Here is a 15,282-nt window from a genome sequence, read left to right as displayed (position 1 = left end):
TTGTTCGTCGGAACATATTCTTGACATTCATTGGGTTTTTAGTAAAATTAGAATTTAAAAAAGTGATGTATAAGGTAGCACACCACAGTAAGACAGCCTGGCCATGGGCAATTTTTTTGTTAAGCAAATAACTCCTGTATTATGATATGCATAAAAAATGAAAAAATAACTGTACACTATAATTGGTATATTCAGTATGAATTAGTACATACAGGCTTCACATTTATTAAAACAAAAATCAATAAATTGGTTCCGGATTTTAAATATCCGGATTTTCCGAACGTGTGTTTACACAGGAAATTTAGTTTTGCCTACAGCGCAAAATGGAAGCCCACAGAAAAGGTAAGATAGCGGAAAAACTTAATTTACAACATATGTCCAAACAAGATTAATTCTGTCTTTGGGATAGAGATATTTAATTTTAAATAGGTTTCAGAAAAAAATTGTGTAGGGAATTGTGCCATTTAGGGTCAAATATCATAATATTTTGCAATTTTTGAGAATTTTTTAAGCTGTTACCATGGTATTCACAGCTCTAAAAATCACAGAAAATATCAGTTTACTTATCCTTCAGAGCTCTGTTAAAATTGCAAATGTTGTACAGATTTCAAATATATATACTTTATTAGAGGTTATATGTAAGGTTAACTGGCAATGTTTACATATCTAAAACATGTGCCATATTTTTTCAGAATTTGGCATTTTTACTGTACACTGCTACCTATGGGATGCCTGTTGCAAACTACGTGTATATTGGCATTAACTGACTCTCAGGGGCTTGTGGGCTAACAAGTTAACCGAAATTTCTAGAAACGTTAAACTAGAAAATTTAAGGTAGAATCAAATACTCTTTATAGATGGAATGGCCTTAAGGTGCCTTACAAAAATTGTTAATTTCATGACCATGCCCTGAGGTCAGCTTGATGTTATGCATATGTTGGTCCTGACTGAGTCTTCGGGGCTGATGGAAGGGGCTAAAACGAGTCAAATAAATTAACTTAAATATTTCAAAGCTCATATGACCATTTAGGTCCGTGGGTCTGTTGTTGTTCTATTCAAAAGAATGAACAGAAACTTTCTTTAAACCTTTAATATTACTCGAAATTGCTATGTTGTTACATAATGAAAATCAGTAGGTTATTCCTAATACCGTCAATACCCCCTTAATTACGAAGACACTTCTAGCTACAGCTTTAACTAGCTGCATATGTAAAACTCTCGAACACATGCTAAACTCCACGCTCGTATGGTATTTAGAATCGGAAATCATCGTATCATCACTTCAAAGTGGCTGTAGAACTCAAAGGAGTAAAGGTGATCATTTACACTTGAAAACGTTGTGGCCTTTTAAACGCATAGGATCCAAGATAAATCTTCACTAAAACATCGTCCGTTTTAATTGATATTACTATTCAATGTGTAATACCAAAACGCGATAAACTTGATTAAGCCTCAAATATTACGCGAAAAATGTGAATTTCGTCTTTTAAATATCTGTAGGTTATTATTATTGGTAAGGTAAAAGTTAAGTTCAAGGTTCTCTACACGTTTTCTGATATGTTACGATTAATGAAATATGACCATCATTAAAAGGCAATTCTAATGATATTTATATAGGTATCGAATATCGCTAAATCTAAAACAGTGTGTTTAATATTTTTGTCAGCTATGCAAAGCACATGTTGAACTTTATCTCTCTCGATGGTTCAACCTTTCTTGTTGGTAAACAAATTCAATTTCGGGGCATAATATTTGTAAGAAAATAATTATTTTTTATGGTAATATTTTATTATGAAAATATATTGATACTGTTAAATGCCATTTAAAACATTCTTTAGGTAGTCTTCAGCGCTAATTGGGGTGTTCATAAATTTCAAAATTGAAATACGATTCCATTTTCTATGGATCAGATTGAAAAGCATATTTGGAAAAATGAGATACTCTTCATCACCAGGACTCACCTTTGGATCATTCAAAAGTACAGCATCTATAGAGAAACAAACGCGTCTTACTGTACAACACGCACTTAAATAAAAACCAAATTCACCACATCCTACTTATTCAGATATTTGATGTGCGCATTTCTTCTCATTTGAAAACAAAACTGCCCAAACTAATGGCAATGCAATCAAATATTTGGGAACAATGACAATTCATCTGAGGCTTTTAAATTAACCAAGGATTGGCATGTTTCTACACGAAACAAATAAATCTGAAATTTACCCTCACATCTTTTGTTCATCTTTCTTCAGAACTACACTCAGAATTCTGTAACTTTAAATCAGACATGCGATGTCCTCAGCAGAAGCATATGTTATCTACCTCAAACTTTGCTAACGATGTATGGAAACATCTGTTCTGGCTGTCTATCTGTCATAAAGAGACTTAGCAACAGAAACCGAGACAGTATCCCTGCACTGTTGGTAAATGGTCTTCATGCTATAAAAACAGTCGCTGAGACGAGATTGTCATTGATGTGCCAAACGTATTATTGAAACATGAGATAATTTCTATAGCAGCATGTCTTTAACGTCAACTCAAAAGATGTTGATATCCAAGATGAGAGTTGACCGATGAGAGACATGATATATCCCGGACAGAGATGATATTAGATTCAAAATAAAGTTGCGGCCTCTCGTAACAAATCCTCCATTCTACACGATTCCTTAGTAGAGGTTGCATTGTCCAAGTATCGCGGTTTGAAAAGATAATATGCCAAATTTAGTCGTTTCTTACGAGTAACGAAACTGGTAAAGCAAGTATGATCCCAATCTATATGTATTCTGCAAATCAAAAGGCAATGATACAAAAAAATATCACATTTGTATGCACAAAATAAAAAGCAGTTGAAGAAGATAAAAGAATATCACAATTACTGGCAAAGGACATATCATAATTGTAGAAAGAGCTAGATAAGTAAATGTGTATAATTCCAGGAAGAAATACCCGAAGAACAGAAAAAATATCTATATATATATATAAAAATATATGTCCAATGTCAGATTGACATAGTTTCTAATACCAAAAAAACCGGTGTGGGTAGCCTTATGAGTGAATGCACACAGTAGAGACCACAGGTAAAACAGGGCTGTACTCCTTAACCTTGTTCATCATGTTGTTCAGGCCAAGACGGAAGTGCAATAAAACACGGCCCGTGACTCTTGTTTTGTAGATAAATAAGCGAGGATCTTGGCCTAACCATCTCCGTAAAGAAGACATATGTTCTCTACACAGATCCTCACATTCCAGCCAATGGTCAGAGTCGAGCTGTGCTACGACAATTTAATGTACTTTTTAGAACTCTCTCGCACTGCCGATACTGCCGTAGGCAGACTCAAAGAAAATGTCTGGTAAAGAAGAGGACTCATCATTTACACCACCAAGCTGAAAATATTCTGATTGTTTTATGCCTGTGGAACATCGACAGTCAAGCGAAGCAGCTCAATGTCGTCAACATAAGTTGTCTTACGACACTGTTCCGTGTCAAGTGGTAAGAGAAAATACCCTACACCGATGTGCTACAATGTCCCCTGGCTGACCACATGCGCTGCATGGATGAATGTTGTCTTCCTAAAAGACGTATATGGTCAGAAAAAACTTTTCAATGCATACGCAGGTATCTCTGAAGACCTGTGTACCACACCGCTCAACATAGTGAACCCTCTTCATATCTGGGACAATTTGAAGAGAGGCGCATCAGGTTCAAAGAGAAACGTCAGCAAAGGAAAGAGGCCACAAAACACATCTTTCACAGTTCCTTTTTCCCCGCTACAACAGACAGTTACAGACGAAGATATGACTAATTAATCATCTCTTGACGCACGCCTTTAAAACCAATTTTGTTGATTGTACAGGAACTAGATATGGTTATATAGTCTAGAGGTATATAAACTACTCTTGCTGGCCAAGATGGAAACGCCCGAGGGGCCATTATGAGGGAGGAAACCGGAGTAGCAGGAAAAAGCCCACGTGCATTCCATACCGTTTAAGTGTAATCGTGGAATCGAACTTTGGTCGGCCGCCCACCGGCGCGCATCCCGTCTACATGTGATGAGAAGTCGTGATCATTTTAACTTGTGAAGGACAAGCAGTGTTTTCAATTATATGGAGTTAAAAAAAAATTCATAATATGGTTAACTTTGTCCTTTCCTGATAGATTATTTCAAATTAGATAAAAGTTGTCATCATATATGAAACCATATATACATATCATGTCTTGACTTGCGTATTAAAGAACACGCATATCTATAGCTTTTTATAACATACAATGTAACATACTGTGACTCACATTTTCATATGCGTAAGAAACCATGGTTACATGTATCTATACTGATAGAAAAAAAGAAACACCATCATACTAACTGTCAGGTAAACGGGAAATAAAAAGACGTTATAGAATGTTTTGATAGTGTTATTGAAAGATAGAGAATAATTTTGTCGTTTGTGAAAATGTTATCCAGGTACGCATAGTACCCTAGTTGCTCGCCCCCCATTTATGGGACGAGATGGACAGAAGGATAAGACGTAGACTGAACCCTCTAATCAAGGTCGCTTAGTTGAGGACTGGAACCATATACAATTGAGTGAGGAGGGTTAATACCCTGATCAGTTTAATGCACAAAAGTGTCCAAGGGGGTTCGGGGCAGAATGATCTTAATTTGGAGAGGGGTATCCTTGGATCAACCTTTAAATTTGACGATGGTTAATCAACTTGAACGTGTTACGAAGAGTAATACATATTTTGTCTGTTAAAGTAAAATTTTCTCTCAGAAAAGCATTTAAGAAAAAGGGAGCTTTTTCAACATGTACAAGACGAAAATACTAAAAATAAAGAGAAATGACTATTTTTTTTAAATCAATGTGAACAAAAATCTAAAGGAAACAGATAAAAATATATATCAAGATTAAAGGAGTTTAGTTATTACAAGTCGTATTATGAACGATAGCTAATTATACCATAACACAAATAATACGAAAATAGGATAACTTTCATTGTTCATATGGGCTATTTATCATGAAATACAAGTGAGTGGTTTGAAATGGAATCTTAACATTACAGTATGAGCTATTGTATTGAATAGATTTTATATACCATATTCTTACATGAATATGTTGCTTATCAATATATTGTCGATGAAATGAACGTCAGCACGAATATCATTATATTTCCTAACATGGAACGCTTTAGTGACTATGATTCAAAAGTATGAAAACTTCACATTTTAATACCCACTCGGTTTGTTAGCCACAAATAACAAACCCAAACATGATAATGTATTTATGCTCACAAGTGTGTGATATTATTCACAACCGCCGTTGAAGGTCAAAATGTCGTCAGTGTTTATGGATACATAAAGTCAAAACCGGTCAAATGGATGCTCCTATTGTGTGCTAGATTCTTGTGAGCAAAACAGCATGTTTATCTTTGTGCTATATAAGTGCTGCAAATGAGTTATAGTGTTCCCCTGAGACATACACCATTGGCTTTACTTGAGGCCGGTTCTTATAAGTGTTGTAACTACATCGTTGAAACTGGAAGTTCCCACTCTTCTGGATGAAGATATATGTTCCATCTATTACTAAGATAGCTGGAGGATTGCTTAAATTTCCAAATAGCTCTTGTGCTAATGGGCGGGTATGATTACTGATAACCTTTTAATTGGATATGTGCTGGAATCCAAGAAATTTTGGTACAAAATTAACACACAATGCCTCTCGTGCTGATTTCCCAATGTTAAACATGGTTGACATCAGTCTATTGGATAATCCTGTGCGCAGTTTGACTAGCAGTACTGATAGGCAGGTTCGGCTTGTCCTATTCTTAGATAACTTCACGGTAGAGATATACTGGCTTAGATCCCCAAAGTCATTTTAGTTAGGCCAGTCAGGCTAACATAGTCCCCATCAGTTAAAGAATTTGGGTCATCAGAGTCAATCCTCGAAAAAAAATCTCGGTACGATTGAAGTTAGATTTTGCATTGTCAGCATCTTTGATTATACCCTTTGCTTCTGTTGAAAAGTAGTCATCAGAATTAAGATGATTGGGGCAGCATCTTGTTCCAGAAATTATAAGGTGTCCTTTTTCCACAAAAAGTCTTTAACGTATTTCTAGAGACAGTCACTAATGTTGGTCCCTTCTTTTACATACAAAGCAAGTTGAATGACTATTTCCTGATGCAGCAATAGGTAAAATAATGTGTTTAGGATTCTGTAACGTTTGTATTGTTTCTTCGGTGGTTGATAGGTTGGGTCTTGAAATGTTGATGTTATCAGGTAGGGAAACAGATCTGGTGTATTTATTGTAACACTTGCTACAAGAAACATCATCTAATGTAACCTCTACAAGGTAGTGTTTTTAGTCCAACACCAGATAGAAAGATATCTGTATCTTAAAGCTGACAGTGCAAGTTAAAAAGCATCCAATTGAGATTAAAAAAAATAATACATGTACAGATTTCCAAAAAATCGTTTCCGAGACATCCCCCAATTATGGTTGTGTCGTATCTAAGGACGGGCAGACATTTTTGTTTTTTGTAATGCGTAGATACGAGCCACTATAAAAGTGCGTGCGTTCATTGAGACAAGTATCAGTCTATCGATACATGCGCATAGCGACACATCTCTCCATTATACATAGTATACGTTCTCAATACAAACGCAAATGAGTTATTGTTCACATTACGGAACTTGAATATGGAATTTGAAGAGGTAACTTTATATATATACATATATATTTTATTTTACAATAAAAGAAAAAAAGAAAGTATCGACAACACAAACTATTTGGGCCCCAACAAATCATGTACCTAATGCAATTATAAACAGAGTAAATATGAGTAAATTCCTACCTGAGTCTTTCCAGTGGGATATGCAGCAAGAACAACTTTACAACTGTTACATCATTATATCCATAGTTTCCATCGAAATATTTTCCGTGTCTTCGTATTATTTGTGCACGTGCCATAACGCAATTAAAACGTGATAAAACCGCACAACAGCCCTAGTGTAGTTTAGACAATAGGAAAAAATCCGAGAAGTGCTAGTGTAGGATACGAGTAAAAATCGGAACTCCTCGGACTGTTTACTTGTTATGAAAATGGCCGAACCCACGAAAAACACGTGAGAAGATGGATAGAGTATTTGGGATTAATTCGTTATGCATTTTCAAGCATTTATTTGGAGACTTTATTTTCAACAAGATTTGAAAGATAATTGAGAGACACTGACCATCTTTCTGCTCAAGTTACAGGTAAGTGCTTCTGTTTGGTGTCGTTCGCGAATACAGTTATAGGTCACGTGGTGTACAGATATAGTGTAGAAGATACAGGTGTGTCACCGTGAACACCTGAGGTTAGAGTGAATGCGAGTGTGACCAAGCACGTTCTTCTTATAGCAGCGGCGGCTTGGTTGTATCCACGCATAACAAAAAAAAGAAAAATGTCTGCCCGTCCTTAGATACGACACTACCATAACTGGGGATTGTCTCGGAAACGATTTTTGGAAATCCCTACATGCATTTTTTTTTAATTTCAAGTGGATGCTTTTAAACTTGCACTGTCAGCTTTAATTAAAGTCTGTTTATTTGAAATAGCATATCGGTATGATTTTAAGAGGTATCTATATTTAGAAGAAAATAGAGAAATCTTTATCTTTATTAGAATAACGATTTCAGTAGTTTGATTAAATATCAAGGGGATCCAGTTAGGGTCACGGCGAAAAAATATATTATGTCATAATAACGACCTAGCTATGTCGTACTAACGACTTAGTGTCTCGTAATGACGACTTAGCTATGTCGTAATAATGACATAGTACATGTATCTCGTAATAACGACTTAGTGTCTCGTAATAACGACTTAGCTATGTCGTAATAACGAGTTAGCTATGTCGTACTAACGACTTAGTGTCTCGTAATAACGACTTAGCTATGTCGTAATAATGACATAGTATCTCGTAATAACGATTTAGCTAACGTTTGCATTGTTTCCTCGTTGGTTGATAGGTTGGGTCTTGATCCTCGTGCTGTGATGGAAACTGACTTGAAATGTTGATGTTATGAGGTAGGGAAACAGATCTGGTGTATTTATTGTAACACTTGCTACAAGAAACACCATCTAGTTTAACCTCTACAAGGTAGTTCTTTTTTTTTAGGAAATCTGTAACTTCCTATTTGAGGAAACAGGTCACCAATCCCCTGGCTTTGTCCTTTTATTGCACAAAATGCAAGGGTAACTCTTGGGACCAGCCCCAGGCATTTATGAAATAAACAAGTTTGTAATTTAGTTTACTCAGCTTCATCAAATATTTGTATGTAAATAATATAAATAATATAAATACTGTTATACATATATATTTAAGTCTTCATTCTCTTTTCAGTCCAACACCAGACAGAAAGATATCTGTATCTTAATCAAAGTCTGTTCATTTGAAATAGCATATCGGTATGATTTGAAAAGGTATCTGTATTTAGAAGAAAATAGAGAAATCGTTTTCTTTATTAGAATAACGATTTCAGTAGTTTGATTAATTATCAGCATTTCAAAAAAAAAAACAATTACAGATATCTATATTTGCAAACAGAGATATTTCTAGTTGAAATACAGAAACATCTACTTTAATAGATCATTTTGGATTTGGATAGAGATACATGTATATCTAGTATTTTCCATTCAGATATTTAATACATATTTTATTACAATATTTAATATCTGAATACAAATCTACTCATCAATTAAGTAAAAATGACAACAAAATGCTTGTCATTAACATACTTAACGAGTATTTTGGCATACAGATGATTACCTGTTGTTTTTTTTTACGTCATTTCTACTCGTTAAAATGTCTAATGTCTGGTGTTGGGATCAAAGAAAACGTGGACTATGTTATGGCAATTGCTCACATCGTTAATACAGTTATGAAAAATTAATCTAGTTGGTAAGAGACTAAATTTGAACATACATGTAATCTTGTTTCAGTGATATTCCAATAAGGTCAAATGACAAATTGTAGGAAATGATCCCTCTAATTACATGTATAACCAGGTTTGCTTTTTTTGGACTGTTTCCTTATTTACAAATGGTGCCTAGAAAATAATTCGAAAATATCCTGTGTTTTATTCAGAGTATAGGGTATGGGAATACATATATTTCAGTAAGTCGGAGATGTTTTACAAAGTCGGGATCGAGGGAGAAGTTTGCCGTTTGATAGTGATTGAAATGATCTGAACGCGGGCAGTTGTTAACTGATCAAACATGTCGGTCTGAGAAAATAACGCACTTTTCAGTCAAATTTATTTATAAATATTTCTTTCTTTCCGGCTAACGTTTTTTTGTAACTGTGATAATAGGCTGTAGAAGCTACTACGATCATAAACAACCTGAACAGGCCGGCCCCTGACGGGTCTATACGGGCGAAATAAAACACCTAGCTGGGACTAAATGGGTGTTCTGGGGTAAATAAATATCTCATTTATCCATATATGTAAGGTAGGTGTTATGTCACACCCGTTTTTATTGTATTTGCACCAAACGGTGTCGGATAATTCCACGTTTTCATATATATAGTGCGCTCTGGCCCTACACCAGACATGGTGACAGGCCTAGTGCCAGAGAAAACTCGGGCTATCTTCCTTCGTGCGAAGTCTGTAACTGGTTACTTACATACAAACATAACATAAAACATAACTGCACCCTGCTTCACATCTGCTAAATCAGCTCAGTTTTTATTGTTGGTATATATACGTAAAGCGTGGAGAAGATCGTAGACAGACAAGCGAAAGCACACGTCAAAACGTCTTCGTCAATATATGTAAACAAACGACGAGCTCTGTCTAATAATTTGAAGCTGGAATGATTTCAGAATACTCGGACTGGCCACGGAATTTATACAATTCATTTGATTGACTACATGCGTTACATAGTTTATTTGTGCATGCAAATTAGTATGTATGATTGTGAAAACAAGATTCTTAATAATTTTTATGTCTGACATGTAGCCAAATAATAATGTATTATTTTCTGACTTACAGTCCGGATTTCCGGAGGTCTGCAAAACAGCAGATTTTCAGAAAAAAACACTTGGTTGCTATGGAAACTAAGGACGCGAAAATTCCTCTTTCGACAAAAAATAATCACAAAAGAATTAATTACGAAAAAGATTACATACTTAAGAAAGGAAAAATAACAACACATGGTTAAGATACTAGATTTAATTTTTTATCAAATCTGGGGCCGAGTTCACCTCCAAACGGACTTGATCATGTCAACATCAAGATACATGTATATATATAGCCATAATACATATCAACATTGATCAAGTTACTTCTGTTAAATTACACTGTAGAATGGACATAAAGGCTTTTTAAATACTACTGGATTTGCTCTTTAAATCACCCTAACCAAGGCGTCCATGAGTACATACATATGTGAAAACACATCACTGCAGTGTTCGACAGCTTACATGTACACCAACTTAATTAATTTGAATTTTCATGATTTGTACAATACCAAAATAACGCCATACAGTTACGTGTGTGGCTAAGGGTAAAAACCTGTAAACCCCTGTTCAACTTTGAATGTGTATACTTAATTCAAGGGAAAAGATTCTGAGGTATTCTTAATCACTTTAAACCTTGATTCATTTGCATATATCTTCCACAATGTAAATAGGGAAATTAAATAGGTATTTCCTCTTGTTTAGGCCTCATTCTCAGAATTATACCTCAGAGGTAAACCATTTATATCTGGGCTGTCCAACTAATCGGTAAGTAGAAAACTAAAATATTGGGATGGTTTAAATTGTGTCGTTATGACTGGTGTGAGATATATAAATACTAGGGTATATCAACAACTCAAAATGTTTCTTATTGCCACTGTTCATGATACATCAACGAATATAATTGTGTTCTTGTTTTTGCGTTGTCCGTGGCGATAACAAGGAAGTTATTTTGTTTGTATACATAGGAAAGTGATCTTATGGTCACGTTTTTCTCCTTTAGACCGATATTACTACAAACAATAATTGAGTACGTGGGGTTTAAAGCGATCGATTTATGTGTGCATACGTTAGTCTTTTCTTCTGTCAAATAGAAAAAAAACTACAGACAAAATGTCTAACGGACCGTAAAAGAACTTTAGTTCATATACATCCAAAGGTTTTATGCCTGAATGATCCCTTGCAGTTGTTGGGAGATGAATACGACTGATATTGCATTTGAAGGTCAAAATGTCGTCAGTGTTTATGGATACATAAAGTATAAACCGGTCAAATCGATGCTCCTATTGTGTGCTAGATACTTGTGAGCAAAACAGCATGTTTATCTTTGTGCTATATAAGTGCTGCAAATGAGCTATGTCCCCCTGAAACATACACCATTGGCTTGACTAGAGGTCGGTTCCTATAAGTGTTGTAACTACGTCGTTGAAACTGGAAGTTCCCTCTCTTCTGGATGAAGATATATGTTCCATCAATGTTCCATATTACTAAGATAGCTGGAGCATTTTTCATAATTTCTTAATAGCTCTTGCGCTATTTCAGACACTTGGATACGTTTTACAAAGTCGGGATCGAGGGAGAAGTTTGCCGTTTGTTAGTGATTGAAATGATCTGACCGCGGGCAGACGACGTATTTTCGTTAACTTATCCAACATGTCGACCTGAGAAATTAACGCACTTTTCAGTCTAATGTATTCTTAGGTTTTATTTCTGTACGGCATATCGTTTGTTTGTATATGCGATACTAGGCTGTAGAAGCTACTACGATCATAAACAACCTGAACAGGCCGGCCCCTGACGGGTCTATACGGGCGAAATAAAACACCTAGCTGGGACTAAATGGGTGTTCTGGGGTAAATAAATATCTCATTTATCCATATATGTAAGGTAGGTGTTATGTCACACCCGTTTTTATTGTATTTGCACCAAACGGTGTCGGATAATTCCACGTTTTCATATATATAGTGCGCTCTGGCCCTACACCAGACATGGTGACAGGCCTAGTGCCAGAGAAAACTCGGGCTATCTTCCTTCGTGCGAAGTCTGTAACTGGTTACTTACATACAAACATAACATAAAACATAACTGCACCCTGCTTCACATCTGCTAAATCAGCTCAGTTTTTATTGTTGGTATATATACGTAAAGCGTGGAGAAGATCGTAGACAGACAAGCGAAAGCACACGTCAAAACGTCTTCGTCAATATATGTAAACAAACGACGAGCTCTGTCTAATAATTTGAAGCTGGAATGATTTCAGAATACTCGGACTGGCCACGGAATTTATACAATTCATTTGATTGACTACATGCGTTACATAGTTTATTTGTGCATGCAAATTAGTATGTATGATTGTGAAAACAAGATTCTTAATAATTTTTATGTCTGACATGTAGCCAAATAATAATGTATTATTTTCTGACTTACAGTCCGGATTTCCGGAGGTCTGCAAAACAGCAGATTTTCAGAAAAAAACATTGGTTGCTATGGAAACTAAGGACGCGAAAATTCCTCTTTCGACAAAAAATAATCACAAAAGAATTAATTACGAAAAAGATTACATACTTAAGAAAGGAAAAATAACAACACATGGTTAAGATACTAGATTTAATTTTTTATCAAATCTGGGGCCGAGTTCACCTCCAAACGGACTTGATCATGTCAACATCAAGATACATGTATATATATAGCCATAATACATATCAACATTGATCAAGTTACTTCTGTTAAATTACACTGTAGAATGGACATAAAGGCTTTTTAAATACTACTGGATTTGCTCTTTAAATCACCCTAACCAAGGCGTCCATGAGTACATACATATGTGAAAACACATCACTGCAGTGTTCGACAGCTTACATGTACACCAACTTAATTAATTTGAATTTTCATGATTTGTACAATACCAAAATAACGCCATACAGTTACGTGTGTGGCTAAGGGTAAAAACCTGTAAACCCCTGTTCAACTTTGAATGTGTATACTTAATTCAAGGGAAAAGATTCTGAGGTATTCTTAATCACTTTAAACCTTGATTCATTTGCATATATCTTCCACAATGTAAATAGGGAAATTAAATAGGTATTTCCTCTTGTTTAGGCCTCATTCTCAGAATTATACCTCAGAGGTAAACCATTTATATCTGGGCTGTCCAACTAATCGGTAAGTAGAAAACTAAAATATTGGGATGGTTTAAATTGTGTCGTTATGACTGGTGTGAGATATATAAATACTAGGGTATATCAACAACTCAAAATGTTTCTTATTGCCACTGTTCATGATACATCAACGAATATAATTGTGTTCTTGTTTTTGCGTTGTCCGTGGCGATAACAAGGAAGTTATTTTGTTTGTATACATAGGAAAGTGATCTTATGGTCACGTTTTTCTCCTTTAGACCGATATTACTACAAACAATAATTGAGTACGTGGGGTTTAAAGCGATCGATTTATGTGTGCATACGTTAGTCTTTTCTTCTGTCAAATAGAAAAAAAACTACAGACAAAATGTCTAACGGACCGTAAAAGAACTTTAGTTCATATACATCCAAAGGTTTTATGCCTGAATGATCCCTTGCAGTTGTTGGGAGATGAATACGACTGATATTGCATTTGAAGGTCAAAATGTCGTCAGTGTTTATGGATACATAAAGTATAAACCGGTCAAATCGATGCTCCTATTGTGTGCTAGATACTTGTGAGCAAAACAGCATGTTTATCTTTGTGCTATATAAGTGCTGCAAATGAGCTATGTCCCCCTGAAACATACACCATTGGCTTGACTAGAGGTCGGTTCCTATAAGTGTTGTAACTACGTCGTTGAAACTGGAAGTTCCCTCTCTTCTGGATGAAGATATATGTTCCATCAATGTTCCATATTACTAAGATAGCTGGAGCATTTTTCATAATTTCTTAATAGCTCTTGCGCTATTTCAGACACTTGGATACGTTTTACAAAAGTCGGGATCGAGGGAGAAGTTTGCCGTTTGTTAGTGATTGAAATGATCTGACCGCGGGCAGACGACGTATTTTCGTTAACTTATCCAACATGTCGACCTGAGAAATTAACGCACTTTTCAGTCTAATGTATTCTTAGGTTTTATTTCTGTACGGCATATCGTTTGTTTGTATATGCGATACTAGGCTGTAGAAGCTACTACGATCATAAACACCTGAACAGGCCGGCCCCTGACGGGTCTATACGGGCGAAATAAAACACCTAGCTGGGACTAAATGGGTGTTCTGGGGTAAATAAATATCTCATTTATCCATATATGTAAGGTAGGTGTTATGTCACACCCGTTTTTATTGTATTTGCACCAAACGGTGTCGGATAATTCCAACGTTTTCATATATATAGTGCGCTCTGGCCCTACACCAGACATGGTGACAGGCCTAGTGCCAGAGAAAACTCGGGCTATCTTCCTTCGTGCGAAGTCTGTAACTGGTTACTTACATACAAACATAACATAAACATAAACTGCACCCTGCTTCACATCTGCTAAATCAGCTCAGTTTTTATTGTTGGTATATATACGTAAAGCGTGGAGAAGATCGTAGACAGACAAGCGAAAGCACACGTCAAAACGTCTTCGTCAATATATGTAAACAAACGACGAGCTCTGTCTAATAATTTGAAGCTGGAATGATTTCAGAATACTCGGACTGGCCACGGAATTTATACAATTCATTTGATTGACTACATGCGTTACATAGTTTATTTGTGCATGCAAATTAGTATGTATGATTGTGAAAACAAGATTCTTAATAATTTTTATGTCTGACATGTAGCCAATAATAATGTATTATTTTCTGACTTACAGTCCGGATTTCCGGAGGTCTGCAAAACAGCAGATTTTCAGAAAAAAACACTGGTTGCTATGGAAACTAAGGACGCGAAAATTCCTCTTTCGACAAAAAATAATCACAAAAGAATTAATTACGAAAAAGATTACATACTTAAGAAAGGAAAAATAACAACACATGGTTAAGATACTAGATTTAATTTTTATCAAATCTGGGGCCGAGTTCACCTCCAAACGGACTTGATCATGTCAACATCAAGATACATGTATATGTTTAGCCATAATACATATCAACATTGATCAAGTTATTTCTGTTAAATTACACTATAGAATGGACATAAAGGCTTTTTAAATACTACTGGATTTGCTCTTTAAATCACCCTAACCAAGGCGTCCATGAGTACATACATATGTGAAAACACATCACTGCAGTGTTCGACAGCTTACATGTACACCAACTTAATTAATTTGAATTTTCATGATT

Source organism: Pecten maximus, chromosome 6 (assembly GCF_902652985.1).
Source record: "Pecten maximus chromosome 6, xPecMax1.1, whole genome shotgun sequence".
NCBI lineage: Eukaryota > Metazoa > Mollusca > Bivalvia > Pectinida > Pectinidae > Pecten > Pecten maximus.
This window is presented reverse-complemented; position numbering follows the sequence as displayed.